We start from the raw sequence: 22,543 nt of genomic DNA, 5'->3' as shown, positions 1-22,543 counted from the left end.
ATATAGGCACTGATTTAAAATGTTTTTTTGCAAGTGCAACTACAGTTTAAATTATGCTAATAAGGTGCTTTTGTGCAGCCATTCTTTATGGTCAATCAACATTTAGAGTGCAGCAGCCATGCGTTAGCAGCAGAAAATACACCCAAATATATATATAAGAAATGTGAACACACTTGTACAGTTTCATATATATGTTGCATTAAGAAATTATAATAGAAATAGTATTATAGAAAGCATAAATACAATTATATTTCCCTTGTATATCCCCATATGAAAGCAACTGACAAAATACGGCTAAGTGCCACTCAGACTATCACGTTCTGGGAGGATCAACAAGTTGGAGTGGATCCCAAATTACAGCATTGTTCTCAATTCAGAAGGAAATAAACCGTCAGCTGAGAACTTAGTGTATTTAACATCCATATTATAACAATTTGGAGGCAAGATTAATAAGCTGTAAAACATTCACTCCATCGTGAGCATTTTACTGAAATGCAATTCTCACAGTTCTCATGTGTGCCTGGCATTTTCACTATGAATTTCTTCCTAGTCGCTGACTTCACCCACTACGCGTTTCGCTCCATTCACTGGAGCCTTCTCAAATGTCTCTGTCCATTAACCTGTATATATACACACTTTGTATTCTTTATCCACCTTAACCAGTTTGTCCTTTACTGCAACATAATCACAATGACTAAAGAAAGCAAAATTAAAAGAATAAAGGAACATATGATACTTTTATGTAAGCTCTCAACAACCATACACATCCGAAACACATTCTACAGATGTTAGTCTAAAGTCCACAGACAGGACTCTTAACTTCTATAGTGCAAGTATGACTAATTATAAATGCAGGACATTATTTATTAACTATCTATTGTGCATATTTGTAATGCATGTATCTATATAATAATATATATATTTATTTTCATTTACAAAAAAGGATGTCAAAATAGACTAAATGATCAGGGCAAATATACATAATTGAAAAAATATGAATAATGTATTTATTCATGGGAAGTGGTTAGTTGGGTTCTCCCTGTTTATGGGTTTGTGGTGAGCTTGTGATCACAATTAATGGGTCATGTGTGAATCAAAGGTTCACAGAGCTGAAATGTTTGAAGAAAAATAATTATTAGAGCTGAGCAAGAAAAAAAAGCAGAGTGTTGTGATTTTTTTTTTTTTCTAATCTGGCTAGTTTGGTACAACAAATACAATTTAAATTCCACAGCCACTGGTTTAGTGAATACACCTCATATTGTAGACCACCGTTTTTTACGGGCTCAATAACCAATAAGATATCTTATACAACAAAAAAAGCATAATTTACTCTAATAGTCACGTTTAATCCCTAGAAACTCTTCTGGTGAAGTCTAATGTCACACAGATTACAAATATACTTGTAATCTATGTTTAATCATGAACATCTGTCAGTTTATGTGCAGTAGCAAATGTTACGTGCCAGCAGCAGTAATCGTGTCAGTGAGGTAGGCAGGAGGTAAGCAGAAATGTATATAGAATACTATATATTATTTGCAAATAATTCCCACAGAGCAGTGTATAAAATCACAGTTTCTGTTCTCTTTAGCTGCCAAGAATATTTAGAATAGTGCCATGAATGATGAAATCAAATTCTACTGCAATATCCTTGCTAAAAACTAGGCATGGAAGAAAGTCCGCAAAATTATGTTTGTTTATGCAAATGTGCTAGAGTTATTAAAGAACATTCATTCAATCAAACAAATATATAACATTTTCAGAATGAGTACATTTCAGCAAATATGTATGCATTTGATGTATTTGCTGATACTTAGAAAAGGTCATGAATGTATATTTATTTACTATCATTCGCAAGGCTAAAATTAATTTGAGGTCCCAAGTTCCCACCAGAAACAGTCAAGAGGCGTTCGGCCCCTGTCACATCTTATTTGCTGTAGGTGAAAATGCAGTGAAGAATATGCAGTAAGAGCCCTCTTTGTAGAGGAAGTTTCAAGTCTGCTCCTTCCTTCCATCCATTGGTGTGTGGGATGAGTAGAAAGGTAGATATATCATTATGAGATGTGGGATCTGCCAACTACTTAGGACACAATATATAATGTGCATTTTGTTTTCATTCATTTTGTTTAGATTTATACATTTTTGAATTTTGATTTGTAAAAAAATCAGAAATGATCTATTTGGGACCAAAGGAAAAAAAGAAATCGGAAATTATTCACATTATACAGTATGATGATACCAATAAGGGCGGTTATAGCAGATAGCTACCTAATTTAATAACCTTAAACGTGTTAATACAACATCAGGATACTAAATTAGAGCTATCTACTAAACACAGCTGAACGATTAAAATTAATAAAAGGGATTTTATTCTTAATTTCAAGTCATGTCACTTGCACAACCAAGAATGGGCAATCCCATTTGAGATACACATAGAGGAGGAATACCAACCTCCTTGGCCAGGGTAGATCATGCACAGTGCACCCTGACTCCATTTAGCAAAAGTAAATTTGTCTAATGATGTGCTTCCTGGGAAGGGTCTCTACTGTCCCAGTTACAGGACACCAGGGAACCAACCTGGGATTGTAAAATAGGAGTTGGGTTCGACACCGTTGGAAGTTATGTAAACATCATCCAGAAAAAAAGAAATAATAGATCTCTCTGCTCCCCAAACTAGCAACCACTTGACTACATGTGCATGGAGTGACAGAAGTAGGGATATCTGTGACAATCATGTTTAACCCCTTAAGGACCAAACTTCTGGAGTAAAAGAGAATCATGACATGTCACACATGTGTCCTTAAGGGGTTAAAGTATGCATTGCGCATTAGAACTAAACAAATTTACCTTTGGCTAAGTAATGCCAGTGGGTATTTCTAGGAGCAAAATAATCAACTGTTAAAAGCAAAATATAATTTACTAGATGAAACACAGCAGGTCCATATTACCCATTCTAATTAAATTAGATGTTTTGGATGCTGTATGTACAGACAACAATGTTGCACAAGTCCAAGAGCTGCTATTAATACAGACACATTGTAAATTGTTTATTTGTGTGCATGGAAGTACAATCTAATGTCTCCGGCAATATTTAATATAATTACATTTTTTTTTCAAAAAAGCGCTGCCACAATTTGCCATGATATCATCACTGCAAACATTACAAGAATACTCTGTACAAGTAAAACATTTGTGAAATGCTTAGTGGGACAAATGGGGGTCAGACAGTGTTATTCACTAAAGTCTGAATGGCCTGTACTGAACTGGGCAAAACCATCTTGTGCTGTATGGAGCAATTCAGACTGCATCGAGACATTGCTTACACTATTTTATAATGTCCAGATTTTGCTCTGCAGGATCTGAAAGAGCCTGAATTTGGAATATTCCCAGGCAAGTCTCAAGATAAGTGAGATTTGCATGTCAAAGCTTTCTGATTGGCTGGCTTACAAGCTACCCAATGAAATTGCTCTAATAAAAATCAAAAGTGTGGGAAAGTTTCTATAAAGGTCTTCTTCCACCTGTAAACTCATTATGTGCTGAGCCCTTGATCAGAGTAAATGGATCAATTTTTGCTATTTTAGAGACCCCATCCCCTCTAATGACTGGGCTTCAATGGCTGCCCAGTTGCAAGTTTTTAGTGTTTATTAAAAGTAAGGTTCCTGTCCAACCTGTCTTTGTTGACTACTAGCACTGTCCTCACCATGCCCCATGTTTTGCCTAAAGGATAATAGTAGTTATGGTGGTAGGATGTGAAAAAATGTGCACAATCAGGTGCAGCACCAGTAAACTTGTGGCATGCCCTATAATTCCCTGGTTCTGCTTTTTCCCTCAGTAATACAGACCTGTTGTATTTTTGAATATGTTGCTTCATACCGACACTAGTTATATGTCTTTTCACTCGCTTCCCAGTTACCTCCCTGCCTCACAATTTGGACTTTTCAAGTCAGTGGTGCTAGTAATGGTGGTGGTGATGGTAATACAGACCATGGGTGAGCTACATATGCCAGTGGCAACAGGTGCAGTTGATGACTCAACTGTTCTTGTTGGATGAGACTATTCTATATCAGATACATATGGACTTGATGAGCAGATACATGATGGACAAGATGGAAAAGATGCAGAAGGTGAGTATACACAAGCTTCCGGAGAAAATACTGTACTAATGTATGTCATCTCCACACTCTCCTCTTGTAAAATTCATGTGGCTCATCATACTCATAGTCAAGAAGCCCCTAGACCAGAGGTAAAAGTGCTTGGTCTGCAGTGGTGGGGAAACACGATTATAATCATTGGATTCCTCACCACCACCAACACTAGACATTGGAAATATAATTTTTTTAAGTAGATTATTATTCTATTATTATAAAATTATTACATTATTATTAAAAGGTAGAATGATTGAACTAGTTGTGGTAGAAATATTCCAGTGCCAGTAAAAATTGTTGCAGTACAAAAAGAATGGGGGAATAAATGCCTCCTGACTGTTGAATTGTACATATAGGACATGCTGTTAATCCAACTATTCTGAGGGCAAATACTACTAACAGTGGTGGTTGCTGCTATGGTGGTCTAGGTATCAGCAGTGCTCATGGGCAAACTCTAAGAAGCCATGGCACAACTGCTGAATGCAGATTTGAAAACTGGACCTCTTTTCCTACCACTACTCCTCCACAATTTAGTTTTGGGATTGGTGACATTTGGACCCCTTCCCCTACTCTCCCTCAATTTTATTTTGGGATATTACATGTCATTAATGATGGTGGGATTGTTTGTTGTGTATACTTACACAACATAATTCAGCAAAAATACGTTTGGTGCTCGGTAGATTTACTACTGTCGTTATTACGTCTGACTTTAAGAAACACTACACAGTGCTCACACACTTGCACAGCACACACTGGACTGAACTAAAATAGGCACAGCATTGTAAACACACAGGATATCTACTCGTCTTTCCCCATTAAAAGCTGAAGTAAAAGTGTCTGGAAAAATTCTGCTTAGGAGTATAGTTGCTCCTCTTTTTTCTTAGTTGGTCATTTTAGTTGATCTGTGAATAAAATCAACATTTAGTGGCTTCACCCTAACCCTCAATCATAATTTTTGCTAGCTCTCGATTACACAGAGAGATCCTGCCCACATGATTGGGCAGACATCTTGCCCATCATGGCCAACTAAGCTGCTTATTTGTCCCTATTCTTTGTCTTGTAGTTTTGGATAGTTTTGGTTAAAGATGATACCTTACTCTTTATACTTATAGTGGACTTGGAGAGTGGGATTTCATGAAGAGTCTAATAATGTTGAAGCCTTCAGAATAAAATCAGTGTTATTGGAACCAAAACCTCTTTAAGACAGAATCCATGCACCATGACACCAACAAGATTGACAGCATGGCAGTGTGAAAAAAACTATTAGTATTTATTTCTTTCTGATTTGCATAACCTTGGCATGACTATAAATAGCAATTTTACTTGATGGAGTTAAGGTACATACAGAAATGTCTACGTTATGATTCTGTAAGTGAAACTTGCATCATAGAAAAAAAGTGAGACAAGTATGTAGGCACAAGCCAAACTAAAAATTGAGCAAAACATTCTGTCAGCATTGAAGCGACTATGAATGGCACACTGTGCACATGTCTGCAGTACAATTCATATAAGTAACTTGTTAAAGAGTCATATGAACCCAGGGCCGGTGTAAGGATTTTTGCCTCCCTAGGCAAAAGTAAAGTTTGCCGCCCCCCCGCCCCCAAATGACATCACAATGCCCCACCCATATGATCTGCCATGTTAACTAACGCAAGTGCTGCAGTGCCACCGTGTTTACATTAAAAGGCCTGCAGGGACAGGCTATAGACACCAGAACCACTACATTAATCTGAAGTGGTTCTGGGGACTATAGTGTTTCTTTAATGTGAGGTAAGTTAGAGATTAGTGCCACGAATAATATACTAGATTGCCTACTTACAACCAGATGAGGATGATGATGGGCTCTAGTTGCAGTCTGGCTCCACTGGTCTGGTGTAGAACAGGCTCTCTGGAGGCTGTTTGTAACTGTGGTCACAAAAATCAATGTTCTGGGAGAACGGGAAGCAGCTCCATTTTTTTAACGCCCTTTACACAGCTCAAGGTCTGGGTCCCAGGGTCCACCTTCATGTTCCACCAATGAGTTTGTTCACAGGAAGTGGAGTCCTGATGTGTGTAAGGAATGCATTGTGTGAATCTGTGTTTGTATGTGTAAGGGCTGCAAGGTGTGTTTCTGTGTATGTACGGGATGCAGTGTGTGCGTCTGTAAGGGGTGCATTGAGTGTGTGTAAGGGTTACATTGCTTGTGTGTGTGTCTGTGTGTGTAATGCATTGTGTTTTTCTGTGTGCAAGGGGTGCATTGTCTTTGTGTGTAAGGGGTGCATTGTGTGTGTGTGATGGATGTCAATCTCTCCCCCCTCTCTTGTCATTTTATTCCCCCTCCCTCCCTGTTAATTTATTACTTCCCCCGCTCCCTGTCACTTTATTCCCCCCACCCTGCCTGTCAATTTATCCCCCCCTCCGTGTCAATTTATAACCCCCCTGTCCATTACCCCCCCTTCCATTTATTCCCCCTCCCTCCTTGTCAATTTATTCCCCCCACCCTGCCTGTCAATTTATCCCCCCCTGTCAATTTATTACCCCCCCTCCCTGTCCATTACCCCCCGTCCATTTATTCCCCCTCCCTCCCTGTCAATTTATTACCCCCCCTCCCTTTCCATTTATTCCCCCCCTCCCTTTCCATTTATTCCCCCCCCCTTTCCATTTCCCCCCCTCCCCTCCCCTACCTCTATTGTAGCGTGGCCGAGCCCTGTATGGTCCGCGGGTACAGGGAGCTTTTGTTTCCTGTACCCGGCCGGACTAAAAGGAAGTGCACACTCAGTGTTCACTTCCTGTTAGTCCGGCCGGGTACAGGAGACAGATGCTCCCTGTACCCGCGGACCATACAGGGCTCGGCCACGCTACAGTGAGGGAGTGACAGGAGGGAGCGCTGAGTGCTTCCCTCCTGTCAGCCCCTCTCCTCTGGCTGCGCCTGGGCGGCGCGCCCTCATGGATGCACCAGCCCGGGCAAGGCTGCAGCCGCCTGAGGCTCTCTACAGAGCGCTCGGGCGGCTGCAGCATGAGGGGGGCCGGCGCTCCTGGCGGCGCCCCTTCCCAAGGGGCGCCCTAGGCGGCTGCCTAGTCTGCCTTACAGGTAGCGCTGGCCCTGTATGAACCTCTCACACAATGCAAACATATGCAAAGATAAAAAGGGAGATTTTGCTCATTCCCATCTATGAATTGAGCTAACACACGTGAACCTGTTGGCCAGTTGATAATTTATTTAGTTTTTATTTAATGTGTATTATGTGTTTTGTAATGCATTGCTAATGTATCTAGACCTTGAAGGGTAATACGTTAGAAAAGAAAAACATAAGCAATCCATAATGAATAATAACTATAAGTTTCAAAAATCTATTTTTTGTTTATTATATTTGAAATCGTACAGTTTCTTTGTTTGTGACATACATGTACGAAAATGTAAGTCCTTGCTTATTCCAGATTTAATACCAAAAATGTCACTTTCACAAGCAGATAAGATTTGCATAGTGCATTTGCATAGTTATTCAAATTATCTTATGGAAGATGCAATTATGGAACTTGATCTGCATATTGCAGACTATAAATATAGCTGTGAAAGTGGTGAAGGTGTTATTTCTATTTATAATTCAGATGACAGATTTGATCTAAACAGATACAAATGTTGTATAAACTGTGTTTGCTACTATTAATATTTACTACCATTTAAAAATATAACTTGTATATCCTTTTATTTGCTATGATTATAGTATCCTATCTTTGCACTAAATCCATTCTCAAAAAGCTTCATTTGAAATAAGGAATGCATAGCTTGCAGGTAAACATCAGATACAACATCAGTTCTGTACATAGAATATTGTTCAGAGATACTTGAAAATGATATAAAATGTACCCCATTTTAAATGTTATATTTGAGGGATAAGGTGTTTTAGAGATTATAGAGTCTTCTTTATTATACTATATTCAGTCAAGGGATGTCATACCATAGAAACAAAAATAACATTTTTATGACATATTTGTGGCAGAACCCCTGCTTGTTCGTGGATTCCTGTTTATATTATGTGTATTTTCCTATGTTTTCCTGTTCTGTGGACAACCCCGATATCTCATTTAGAATGTTAGATAAGAATGTTCTCACCTCGCAACATAAGTGTCCAACCGCAAAAAACTAGAGAAACAATGAGCGCTCCCCTGGGTGGCCGCCCTTTTGTTAGACAAACGCCAACCACGGGGAGGGTTCGTGGGTTGTTTCCCGGCCCGTTTGTTCCCCGAACGAGGACCTCCCCAGCGCCCTATTAGGACATTCGCAAAAATTAATCAGAACGTTAACACTTGCAACATAGATGTGAAACCGCAAGGGAAGTAATTAATGAGTGCTCCCCTGGGTGGCAGCCGGTTGTACCGATGAATGGCGGTGCATCCTTTGTCTGGGTTCCACACCGGGACCTCGCGAACTGAGGTTAGTCAAAAGAGGAGCCATTGTGCGGGTCCCTGATATTAGTGTGGATGCTTTTGGGGCACTGGCTGGTTTGGCGGGCTTTCCTCTGCCTGAGGGACAAAAAGACTAGGCTTTTCCCGCGGGGGGGGGGGGGATTTCTGTGCCTGGAAGACAAAGGGACAGTCTCCTTTTCCCACGCCTAGACTCTCAGACATAGAGGCTCCTGGCATCTGGGGTGGGAATCATGTGTTTTGGTGGCAGGCTTTGGGGACAAAGGGAACGGAGTCCCCTTCCCATGCTAGGGCCCCAGGGAGGGGGTGGATCCTGGGATGTGACCCTGTATGGTTGAGTGGGAGACCCTTTGCATGGGAATATGCATAAAAGCTGTGCGTGGCCAAAAAAATTGTGTTGTACCTCAATAACTCGGTCTCGTCCAGTTACTGGGGGGAAATGGGTCTCTGTATATTCTAGAGTGGTTCCTGAGCAGCTGAAAGAAGGGAATTAGCAATGGTAACTGGTCGGGTTACCCGGGGTCCGCTACAATATTATAACAGTAACAGATTAAAAAAGTCAAATAATAATAATGTGCTTAAGAGTATTTTTCATTAATCTGATGACATTTTTAGAAAAGAACCTATTTCTAAATGCCATAAATCGTAAAAAAATAGCATATTTATTCACACAGAGTACATACAGTGACCTCAGAGCACTCAATACATTCCCTTTCCTTAGCTATTAGATGACAGCTACTGCTATGTTTGCCCTTGTTGTGCTATACGGAAAGATAGAGAAAAGGGTTTCGCATTTCCAATCCCTCCTCAGCGATACAGAATGATAGGATTGTACTCTGGCAACTAAAATGGTTTAACCACAGATGAGAAAGAGCTCTGTACATTGGAGAAAGTAATTGTTAATTGTAAATAAGGAGCTCAAAAAAGTATAGATGTGGAAGACACAAACTTTTACATATAATATTAAAACACAAATGTATGTACACTGAACAAAATTATAAATGCAACACTTTTGTTTTTGCCCCTATTTTTCATGAGCTGAACGCAAAGATCTAAGATTTTTTCTATGTACACAAAAGGCCTATTTCACTCAAATATTGTTCACAAATCTGTCTAAATCTGTGTTAGTGAGCACTTTGCCTTTGCCGAGATAATCCATCCACCTCACAGGTGTGGCATATCAAGATGTTGATTAGACTGTATGATTATTGCAAAGACATGCCTTAGGCTGGCCACAATAAAAGGCCACTCTAAAATGTGCAGTTTTACTGTATTAGAGGAATACAGAGGGGTCCGAAAACCAGTCAGTATTTGGTGTGACTGGTGTGATAAAACTGCACATTTTAGAGTGACCTTTTATTGTGGCCAGCCTAAGGCACACATTTGCAATAATCATGCTGTCTAATCAGCATCTTGATTTGCCACACCTGTGAGGTGGATGGATTATCTTGGCAATCGAGAAGTGCTCACTAACACAGATTTAGACAGATTTGTGAATATTTGAGTGAAATAGGCCATTTGTGTACATTGAAAAAGTCTTAGATCTTTGAGTTCAGCTCATGAAAAATAGGGCAAAAACAAAAGTGTTGCGTTTATAATTTTGTTCAGTGTAGATTGCTTAAAAAGGCAACATTGGTCTTAAACAAAATAGAGCTAATCAAAGTCAATGTAGAAAAGTAATATGGACTTCTTATAGCATCGTAGTCATTTATCTGAAGAAAAAACGCAGAAAAAGTTATAAGCAAGCATACAATAAAATGGTAATAAATATACTGAAATAATAAGTTTAATTCCCCATGGGTCATGATTGAGAACCACCATAGTATCAATATCTGCCTAAAAATCATAAAGGAAAATATGTATCAAAAACTCGTAATAGCCCAAGTAGCCAGTATAGGGCTCTTGTAACAGCGATAATGGTATTTGGTATCAAAAACTGTCATAACCCCAACAACCAGTAGAGGGCTTAGTGTGAATGTGCCAAAAAGATACCAAATTACACAGTTTAAAAAAACAAAACAACAAAAAAACTGTAATGGCAGAAAACATATGCCAATGAGTAGCTGTTCCCTATCATAGCACTGGCCAAAAAGTCTACAAACTATATCCCTTCTTATTTGCCAGCCGACCTGAGTCTAACACAATGTGCAGATAGTGAACACAAACGAAGGAGAAAATAAACATCCACACACTCATTGCGCATTTCACCCGATATGCTGGGATCATCAGGGGTGCATATGTTTTCTGCCTTTATGTTTGATTTTTTTTTTTTTTTCAAGATAAAACCTACTTCAAGAGTCTGGGATGCCTGGAGATCCCACTGACAACTAAAACACCTGCAAAATACAAACATATCCAATATTAATATTACAGGGTGAGTTTGATTCTAAAAGAGTAATAAATCTTGAGAAAACCTACAACAAGGGAACCATCGGGATGTTTTGGTGCTTAACCTCTTAAGAACCAAGATCATGTCACCAATGACATAAAAGGGATTGCTAAACATAAGGTCCCCAAGGAATGAAATAGCAAAAAATAGAATACAACCTCCAGATGCAGTCCACAAAGCAATACAAAAATGTGCTTAAAGGGTTTCTCCAATTCTTTATATAAAATCTGGAAATAATGCCCTATTGGCATTAATAATCACAGTTCCCCCACCGACCTGTTGAAAAGTGTCCTGTTTAGACTAAGTCTTTCTAAATCTAAGTTATGTTGCAGGGAATGTGGCCAAACAGGTGCCCTGTTTCATATTTTCTGGACATGCCCAAAAATTCTAAATTATTGGCAAAACATTTTAGAATTGATTATTTCCATTGCAGAATTCTTGATTGATTTAACCCCTAGTATGGGTCTCTAACATTTCATAAACGTGTTATGTTGGGACATCAACTTATTTGGGCAACCTCTGCTATTGCCCAACTATGGAAATCAGCTGCTACTCCAACTGTCACCGATGTTCTTCTTCATTTATTTGAAAGCAAGAGATGCAAGCTTTCTCTCCATATACCATCGGCCAATAGTGACCTTTTATGACACGATTGGTCTGAATGGGAAAAGGCGATGAGGAATAAATTCAAATTAACCCCTTAACCCCTTAAGGACCAAACTTCTGGAATAAAAGGGAATCATGACATGTCACACACGTCATGTGTCCTTAAGGGGTTAAGGACCAAACTTCTGGAATAAAAGGGAATCATGACATGGCACACACGTCATGTGTCCTTAAGGGGTTAAATTCAGTACCGACCTCTGACGGAATATCATTGTTTTATTTTATAAGAGAAAAGAGAATATACATAAATTGCTGCTTCATATAAGCTTTTCCCTATAGGATTAGATGTATTTTTCTTTCCCAACTACTTTTTCTTTTTTTAGGGTTTATTGTGGATATGACATTACCCCTTTTTCTTTCTTTTCCCTTTTCCTTTTTTCTTCTCCAGTTACATTATCTCTTTATAGACATTGCAAATATTTCCAATAGGTCAATAGGACAAACTTACTATAATGTTTCATGTTTAAGAATTTTTCTAATATATTTCAGTTATATATTTTTATTTTAATGAATGACTACTATTTGATAACAGTTCATTATACTGATTATTATTATTTGCATGATATAATTAAATATATTTAAATTAAATACTATTTGTAAGAAAAGTTGAGTCTTATATATCACACTGTTAATACACTGTTTACTGTTAAAACATTGACAGCAATGTAAAACTATTATATTTATTATTATTACTTAAAAAAAACAATAAAAAATCATTTGAAAGAAAAGTGTCCTAAATGAAGCTTTTACTTATCTTAATCTAGTTCTGCTTGCAAGGGGAATACTTTTGCCTCTGTCAGAACCATGCTGTGTGCTCTGACAACAGACCTTTTTTATGCACAGAATTGACATTAGGTAGCACGGAAAAGAGTTCTAGGCAGTCAATATCACGTGTGCTGGGGATCACACCTATATGAGATATGACAACTAGAAATAAGTGCTGTTTCAGAATACAATGGTTTGTATCCTATATCCTTTGTTTAAAACTGAAAAATACAACTAAGCTTTGCAACAAATATAAATAAATAAATATAAATATATGAAGCTGGGCGTACAAAATCTTAGTGTGTTTCAATTCAGAAATGGTGGTTTGTTGAGATTTTAAAGGTGATTACAGCATCTAGGCTCTAAGCAATAGAAATGCACATAAAATCATTGATTTGAAATCCACATTTCAGTGGACGTATTGTCTAAAGTAATCGGGTTGTGCCAACCACGCATTTATAGGTTTAATATGCACATATATATAATAGCATGTATGTATATATAGTATAAGTAATTGCATTGGCACCTGTCTGGGTGCATGGATCTATCAAGGCATGTGATGCATACTTAAAAATAGAAAAGAGACAGTACATGATTGATATCCCGTTTCATAAGAGGCATGAGTGTTCAATGTACGCAACTTTGCATCTATAATGGTACCTCTGTACATAGTGTATATGTATGATGCTCAGTGTCAGGATATGCTGGAACATGAAAACCCAGACAGAATCACTAAACGAAAATCTGTATACCGGTCCTTAGAATGGCTGGGTTAACGAACACACAGAGTCAGTATAACAAGCCAAGGTCAAAAGGAGTAGAGAAGACAGGAATATCGTATAAACCAGCTGAGGTCAAAGGAGTACAGAAGACATAAGACAAAAGCCAGAAAATATTACCAGATTATCACAAGAGGAACGCGCTATTGGGCTACCAAAAACCACAACAGGGCAACAAGGAATGGGAGAGGTAAGTATAAATAGGCATCACTTTCTTTCTGATTGGTCCAATTCCACATGGATTTGACCACTATTCGTGGAAGGTACTTGATCTTCCTAATCTGACCTCTGACATCATTTATATGCGCCGAATTCAGTCTACCAAATTCCGCGTTCGGTTCGGCGAGCACTGAATTCGGTAGTTTGTTCGGATGCATACATATACACGCTGCACGCAAGCATGCAGCGTCAGACTGGATGCTGGAGGGGATCGCGGCACCCGGAGCCGAGATGGAAAGTAAGCAGGCAGAAAGCCTGAAAGTCAATGTATGTATATAGCAGGGATAGACAACGTACAGCACTCCAGATGTTATGGATTACATCTCAATTGGTGCTTTATAGAAGATGTAGTCCACAGCATCCGGAGTGCCTTAGGTTGCCTACTACTGATATACAGTACATCTATGCATATATGGAGGTATATTTGTGTGTATGGCTGAATGTATGCAATATCATGGTGTACTTGAGTGTGTATAGTTGTCAGAATGTGTAAAACTAGAACATAGAGAACATAGGAAAGAGACAGTAATGGAAATCATAAAAAGAGCATAGACAATTACCTTTTAAACTGTATATTCACTTGTCATTTTAACAATGATAATATGATAGTCTTGCTATAGTTTTATCCTAGTTTCTGCTGTCTATTTTTCTCCTAACAAGATACATCAAGTATAAAAAATGGAAAATGTTCTAGTTTGATAAAAATGTAATGTACATCACTGCAAGCACATTTACAGGAGCTTAATACACAGGTCATGTTTTGTTCTTGATGTTTCAGAATACATTAATATTTCTGAAACTAACTGCGTCGGAGAAAAGTATTAAAACATTTCAATTTGTATCCTTAAAATACACATTTAAATTTGGTTTGGTTATTTTTTAATTATATGTAATTTCAGAAACACTTGCTCAACATTAATTATTTATGACGACTCTATAGTTTGTTTTGTCTGGAAACATTGTTTTAACCATGTCATCAAGACATGCCCATTATATATTGCCACAGAGTAAATCTATTTCTAAGTTTCTAAGTTAGAGTTAAATTTTAAGGTCGTTAGTAAATGTGTGATTGCTGGATGCTAACATTTCACATGACCAAATGATTATGTATTAAGCATAATTGATGAAGGCAGGAATAACCAAAAGCTCTATTTTCATTTTTTTTCTCCAAATATTTGGGTACTCACTGCATGTTTTGTAAAAGCTCTCTGAAATCACTTACATGTGTATTTCCCCTTAATTCACTGCTAAGTATGAAGAAAGAAAGGCACCCTTTTGTTTATTTTGCCATAAAGCAATTTTAGAATAGTCAATACCAAAATTTCAAGAATAACAACAACCTGTTGAATTATACATCCTCTATAAATTGCCACAAAAAGGAAAAAATAAAGTCTTATCTCACACTACTCCTTATTACTTACAGACATGCACACCAGATTCCAGTAAAGTGGACATCAAACGTGTGAACTGTGACAGGAGATTGGACATTTCCAGGTTCTACCGACACTAATGGAACAGAACTTAGTGGATCTCTTCAAGTGGATGAATGCTATTTACTGTTATGTGAATCTTAAGAAGAACACTATTTTACAGATGAGATCGTCCACATCACCTACAAAAGAACTTTTATAATGATCATCAAAAGGAATGTGATATCTTGGAATGTTAGACTTACATTTCTTAGTTAAACATCATGTTTCTCTACTGGTAAAAAAATACTCTTGCTTTCAGGGGAGGACAATAGTCAATGTAAAACATTTATTGTCATAAAAATATATTACCAGCTTTTTCCATACATTGATAGCCTCTTTTCTGGATCACTGCCATGCACTGTATATACGGGAGAAGATCTTTATCACCTACAGATGGTGCAAAATGCATAAGCGGATTATTAACTAACCATTCGCATTCATGTCATATAACACCTGTTCTCTCCACTGGCAACACATTAAATGAGAAATCTATTTTAAGACAGACTTGTTGACTTTCAAAGATAATAAAAGGCCATACTGCCTAAAACCGCTCATTAACCCTACATTCCATCGCATTTTATTCTGTAAGTCATTCAGTCATATCATTCAGTCACTAGAATGTTCATTGTCACAGAGAAGGGTCCCATGCATATAGCTGTTGCTTATCTTCCATTTTAGAGCATTCTGCCCTATTTAGTCAGGGAGTCTGCGCTGGTTTAAAAGAAAGTGATTCAGGACAATTGTCTCATGCATTCACTTAGTTCCCATCTGTCTGTAAAGGATTTACAATTAGTTTAGCCCTTCTTATGATCTTTACATCTCTCTTGTATAATCTTTCCTATGCTAAACATGGTAGGTACCCCAGATGTTTGAGAACTACAATCCCCATGATCCTTAGCCACTCTTAGTGTGCCAAGGATACCCGTTATGGGTCCCATACAATAGTAGCTATAAAAATAACTTATTATTACTTCTATGATGCTAGTAACAATATGCAATTGTTTAGGTTAAAAAAAGAAAGTGAAATTGCAAGTAATTCATCATTTTACGCATTTTCACATAGTGCTGGAAATCTGTAGATGCTTTATCAGGTGGTCAAATTCATAGAAATGGCCACCAGAAATCAAAATGATTAACCTATATCTATCTGGTACCTTGCTAACTATGGGGTTAACCCAGCGCATTACATGCCCAAATCCACACAGTTTTTAATAAAATAAAGATAGCTGGCATCTCTGCTCGTACTATTCTTCTTGGCTCCTTCTCAATAGAAAATCTGTAGCTGCTTCAAGTGTTTTATGTCTGGATCATCCTCATTAATTACTCTCTCACAGCTGGGAGGGAGCACTTTCATGCTAATGGTGCCTTTAGACTCAGAGAATTTATTTATGTGCTGAGACTTTGCCAGAGCACTGCTCTTTCATCTTAGAAATGCCACCTGACAAATAGTGACTCCTAGGATTAACACATGACCTCTGTCACTTACATTTTCACATCCTGATAAAAAATAGTATGGTTGAAAATGTGAAAAGTAATTTGCAGTTTCTAATTCATCCAGAATTAAATGTTTTAACCAAAAAAGGAACTTCCTGTACAGAAACTTTTTAAAGCCGAAGTGCTAAAATCCATTAAAATGCCTTTGTGTTGGCTTAAATTTGGTTGAGTTCCATGATTTATGAATATTATTGGTTATAGACAATACTTATTGGATGAACGCATGCATTAAATGCCATGCTACTTCAGAAATGAGGCATAGTACATCATCGGACATGTCAAATGCCCACAGAGAGACATGGTTAGTTGTGTCTAGAGGCATGGTAAATGGGTCAGTACTATGTTGTAGCGATTTTGGTGACTTCATAAAATGTCACTAACCATTTGGGTAACTGAGCAAGTCTTGCAGAAGAAGAACATATTTTATTTACACAAACTAATGTACAAATTCACTGTAAAGAATATTATACTATTGAGGAAAACCTAGAAACACACATTTGAACAAACTCCTACAGTTACACTGGGCTTGAAGAGAGGGGTGTAAAAGTATAATATGGGTAACGGCATATATATCCCATAACAAGTGCCTCATTTCAGGGCTCTATTTAGCCTTGCAATGCAGAGAGTCCCAGGAGCAAGGATTTCCCAAGTAAGTAGGTTAATCTCATAAAAGCAGGCATTAGGTTGCTAGAGTAGGACCTGCTTATGCAATGTATGATCATATACTGTAACTAATATACATTATATGTATTTTTTAATTTATTTATTTTTGGTATTTATTAAGATTAAGATTAGATTATATTTGTTAAGATTAGAGCACCCTTGTAGATTTTAAAAAAATATATATCTGTTTTTACTAATTGTTAATCTAGTACAGTCTCTGTGCTAGAGTCTCTCCTCCTCTTCTGAGATTTCCAGTCAAATCCAGCAGAGAAGCATTAGGGAAATATGGAGTATACACATCATTTGGCACTCTCAATATGTTGTAGAGCATCAGTTCCCAGCCCAGTCCTCCAGTTCCCCTACCAGTCCAGGATCTAGAGATTATCTTGTTGTATCTAAAGTGTTTTTTTTTTTCTTTCTAAAAACACCTTAAACACAACTGAGTAATCCCTAAATCCTGGACTGTTATGGGGTATTTGAGGACTGGGTTGGGAACCACTGTTGTAGAGAAGGATTCACAGCATTTGACTTGGCATAATGACGCCGAGCAAGAATACCTTCAAAAACTGAAGGTCTTCAAAAAGAGGAAGCAAAACTCAAACTATTTTTTTTCTTTAAAAAAAAAAAATGTTTTACAAAAAAGCCAGAGTCTGTGCATTAGAACCACTACATTAACATAAAGTAGTTTTAGGTTTAGCGTATCCCTGCATTATTTTTAATACTCTAATGGAATGAATGAGAACGAAACTTCAATTATACTCACCATAGACCCATAGCTATGAATACTTTGCATAGAACAATTTTTTCGAAAGTTGCTGAGGGAAGTATGTCAGTGTAGCCAATAGTAACCTGTCTATAGCTGTGCATTGCTATACTTAGAATAAATGCTCTTTGTTCCCCAGCATCAGCAAATCATTCATTAGTGGCTGTAGTGAGCACTGCTCTCGTGACATGAATTGCTGATGACAATGGGGTATAGTAAAAAAAAGAAGGTGGTCTGTGGAATTATAAATAGTATGTCAGAAATGCATGTCTTGTGATTTCCGTGAGATTCCAGCGGGGAAAATATTACCATAATGTAAAACAATTCTGAGGAATTTATCACTACAGGTCGAATGAGATTAATCCTGAGCTGTAGTTATAGACCTGCATTTTCCGAGTGCTATGTTTACAGGCATATAAGATTCTAACAATGCATAATCAATATTTATAAACAGAGCCCTTGGAGGCTCTTTCTTATCACAAGCAAGAAATACATCCTAGATGAAGACATCAGTATAAATAAAACATAAGGTGAAATAAAAATTACTTCATGCAGAAAGGCTGTAGATATACTTTGAACTGGCTAATAGCAATGAAATTGAACAACAGTTTTCATAAATAAACTTTATGTGGACCAACTATAAAAGTACATGGAACTTTGGCATGAGGGAAGATAAATATGCATATGGCAAATATCTCACTCCTGGTGCTACTGTGTCGAAACACACTGCTGGAGACTGGGTGACCAATAGCAGAAAGTGAAGACTAGTAGAATCATGTCATATATACCACCAACCCCAGGGAGCAGAAGGTCTGGATGCTGCAAGGGGATATGAGTCAGTAAAAGGGATAAGATCTCCTGAGACTACACAGTTAGGATCTGTGAAAGAGCATCTGGCCTCTGCAGACAAATACTGTAATTTCTTATCACATTCTTAACCTGATGTCCCCTGGGGAATATGATCACTGAGCATATCCCACCAGGTCTCTTATTAATACAACACCTTATCTGGTGAGATGTAAGGAAACAGGGGGCAACTAGTCCTCAACTTGGGATCCATACATGTCCCACTACATAGTCTTTCGGAATGCATGGACATTTTTGTTCCACTGAGACAGAGGACAGGAAGATAACATGATCAGCAAAAGCACATAATGAGATTCTGATCACACCCATGTTTTATCAGTGATGTCACATAAACAAGACAATGCTTCATTGATTCAAGTCAAGTGATTCTATAACGGGATCTCTATTTATAGAATAGATATAAATTTAGTGAAGGGCCATGCTGCACCACCTATGAAGGAATGCTAACCCTAAGTGTTGGAAAGTGGATAATCTATTTTTCTTACTTTGCACTCCATTTTAACATTCATAATGGTAGAGATTAGAAAGGAGGTGATGCTTCACTATAAGCTCTATGTACTACAGCCAACATGTATCTTCAAGTTGGGTCTTGGCAGTTTAATGGTATAGGTTATGCATGTGAAATAAAGCTTATAAGAGTGCATATTCCATAGACCAAGAAATGTATTCCCTTTGCATCATAGAAATTGAAAAAAAATGAAGAACCAGTGAAGGCAAGGCATCAATAAACCACAACTCCGTCTCCTATGGATTTTTTTGTAACGTGTTGCAAGATACATCTTTAAGCGGAAATACTAAATGCACGGACAGATAGCTAAACAACCTATACTTTAAATTATTTATGTCAAGACAAGTACCTGATCTTGACAATAATTTAACCTACAACATATTTGACCAATGCCTGTGCTAAAAATAACTACCAGGCCTTTTCCTCTGAGCAAGTAAATGAAATAATGCTTCCTGCTACTGAAAATATAATGTGTTTCACTTGAGCTGTCAGTAGTGCATGGATTGACAATAGAACATCCTTCCAGTTCTTGTCTTAATACCCCAGAGCAGCCAGGAGTGTTATATGGTTTGAATTTTAAAAAATAAAATATTAAGGCACAGTTGGAATTTAAATCCCAATGTATTTATTCTTTGATCTACTGAGTACGTATATAGAATAAATTAACAAATGTTCTTACACATATGAAATAATTGTAGTGACATACTAAACACATATATGCTGTAAAAAGTAGAAATGTAATGATGTCTGTTGTGCAACTTCTGTATGCTTATTTGGTTCTTGCCAGAGTCCCCTTAAGTTATTTTGTCCCTTTCACCTCTATGTTTTGTACACTCTTTTTCAAATAGTGAAGGATATACACTGATCAACCACAACATTAAAACCACCTGCTTATATCATGTAGGTCCCCTCATGCTGCTAATGAATGTGTCCTGTGGTAACTGGCAACAGACATTAGCAGCAGATCATTTACATTTTGCAAGTTGGGTTCTCCATCGATTGGATTTGTTGCTCAGGCACATCCCACAGATGCTCAATTGGATCGAGTTGTGGGGAATTTGAATGCCAAGGCACCATCTTGAAATCTGTCATGTTCCTCAAGCCATTTCTCTAAAATGTTTGCAGTGGGGCAGGGTGTATTATCCTGCTAAAACAGGTCACAGCCATCAGGGAACACCATTGGTATGAAGGGGTGTACGTGATCTGCAACAATCTCTAGGTAAGTGTAACGTGTCAAAGTAACATCCATGTGAATGTCAGGACCCGAGGTCTCACAGCAGAACATTGCACAGAGCATAACACTGCCTCTGCCGACCTGTCTCCTTGTCATAGTACATCCTGCTGCCATCTCTTACCCAGCTATACAATGCACACGCTGCTGGCCATAGACCTGATGTAAAAGAAGATTTAATTCATCAGACCAGGCACTTCTTCCATTGCTCCATGGTCCAGTTCTAATGCTCACATCCGCATTGAAGGCACTTTTGGAGGTGGAAAGGGGGGCACTCTGACTGGTCTGCAGCTATGCAGCCCCATACACAGCAAGCTGCCATACACTGTGTGGTCTGATACCTTCTAACATGGCCAGCATTAAGTTTTTCAGTCATGTGAGCTACAATAGCTCTTCTGTGTGATCCTTGCCCATGACCCTGATGCCAGTTTTACTTCATGGCACCACATGTCATAGGTATTAGCCACTGCATAATGGGAACACTTCACAAGACTTGCCGTTTTGGAAATGCTCTGACCCAGTCATCTAGCCACCCTTGTCAAAGTCACTCAGATCTTGTTGCTTGCCCATTTTCCATGTTTCCAACACATAAGATTCAACTTGCTGCCTAATATATCCCACCCCATGACAGGTGACATTGTAACAATATAATCAGTTACTCACTTCACCTGTCAGTGGTTTTAAAGTTGTGGCTGATCAGTGTATGATTTCCTTTTTTAAAGAGTTTTTACTATTTTTTTTTATAAACTATATTATATTACATTATATGTTATGGATGTTTAATCAATATGTGCTCTCACCTGCCAATTTGGAGTTTGGGGGCTTCATGAGTTTGACAGTTACTGGGTACCTTTACTGGGCGCATACACTTGAACCAGTATAGGAAATTTTGAACAAGCGAGTTCTATGTGAGACCTTATAGGGTTATTTTGCAGTTACATTCTACATTATTAGTTGATAATTTATTATTAGAAGATTTATTAAATTCTTTGGATGATTCTGTGAAGAAATACATTGGAATATTTTTTTTTTGTATAATTGCACTTTGGGAGTGTGCTTGCACCCACTTTTATTGTGTTGTTTTGCATTTCATTTTTGTTTTGTATTAGGTGTAAAAAACAATGCGTTTTTTTTTTTTTTTTAGTTCACTTCGCTACTTAGATATTTTTTTATTGTGTATTTCACTTTAGATTACATATTCCAAAAATCAGCATTTAACAAATGTGGCTATCGAGGTGTAAGGACTGACTGAGGCTATGAAAATGAAAAAAAAAAGAAAGTGGGGCCTTTACAATGCAATGTAAACATAAACCAAGCCAATAAATGTACGTTGTTAGTAGTACAGGGTTAATTATAGCGGTTAAGTATAATTAGCAATGCAAGGTAAGTTACACAAGCAGAGATAAGGCTAATTAGCGGTTTATCAGGGTGATCCTCCAGCATAAAGCTCTTTTGGCACTCATAAAGGCTTCAGACACCAATCAGGAGATTTTTTTTTCTAACATCAATTTGTTGCTTTTATGGGCATCTAAATCTTATGGCAAGAAGGGGACAGTGCCCCATTCTCCTCCCCAGAAACTCCACTTCCTTTAATTTAAATTGTGCCTACCACTGATAGTTCCTATACAGACTATGTCTTTGCCCACCTTCTAGAACATTTTAATTGGGTACTTCTAGTTGATTTAACTTAACTTGTCCTTTTCAGTTCCCCAAAAATATATTGACAGATGTATGTTTGCTATAGATTAGGAAATCAATCGTTCTGCATCTTAGATAAATTAGAATTCACTTAATTCACATTATGATGAGCTGACAACCTACTTACAACATGGAGTTAAAACATATGCTTTAAAAAATATTTTCAATGTATTTGATTTAAAGCCTTTTTTTTTTCCCGATTTAACTATTTTGGTCTAGATTTTGCAAGTCACTTGTCAACTTAAAACTCAGTGATGATTAAATAGATCCATAAGTGAAGTGCTTCTGATAAATATGCCATAATTAGTTTTTTTTTATCTTTGGATTTAGCTGGAATATGTAGCTAGATAGATATTTCATTGTGAAGTTTCAAGTGCAGTAGCAGCAGCTATAAAGCATACATTTTAAATGATTGCTGTCAAGAGAAACGTCTGATCTTGAGAATAATTTCACTTACTACATTTCTGAGTAACGCACAAACTA

At 37.6% G+C, this 22,543-nt stretch overlaps 1 protein-coding gene across 2 annotated transcripts in view; it reads right to left on the bottom strand.

The window, feature by feature from the left end:
• The window catches only part of TRPM3 (transient receptor potential cation channel subfamily M member 3), a 491,731-nt gene that overhangs the window by 330,491 nt on the left and 138,697 nt on the right, over nt 1-22,543 (bottom strand). The window lies entirely within an intron of this gene.

This window comes from Pelobates fuscus, chromosome 5 (assembly GCF_036172605.1).
Source record: "Pelobates fuscus isolate aPelFus1 chromosome 5, aPelFus1.pri, whole genome shotgun sequence".
In the NCBI taxonomy this organism is placed as follows: Eukaryota; Metazoa; Chordata; class Amphibia; order Anura; family Pelobatidae; genus Pelobates; species Pelobates fuscus.
Note: the sequence above shows the minus strand (reverse complement) of the source record. Positions and strands in the feature narration are given on the sequence as shown.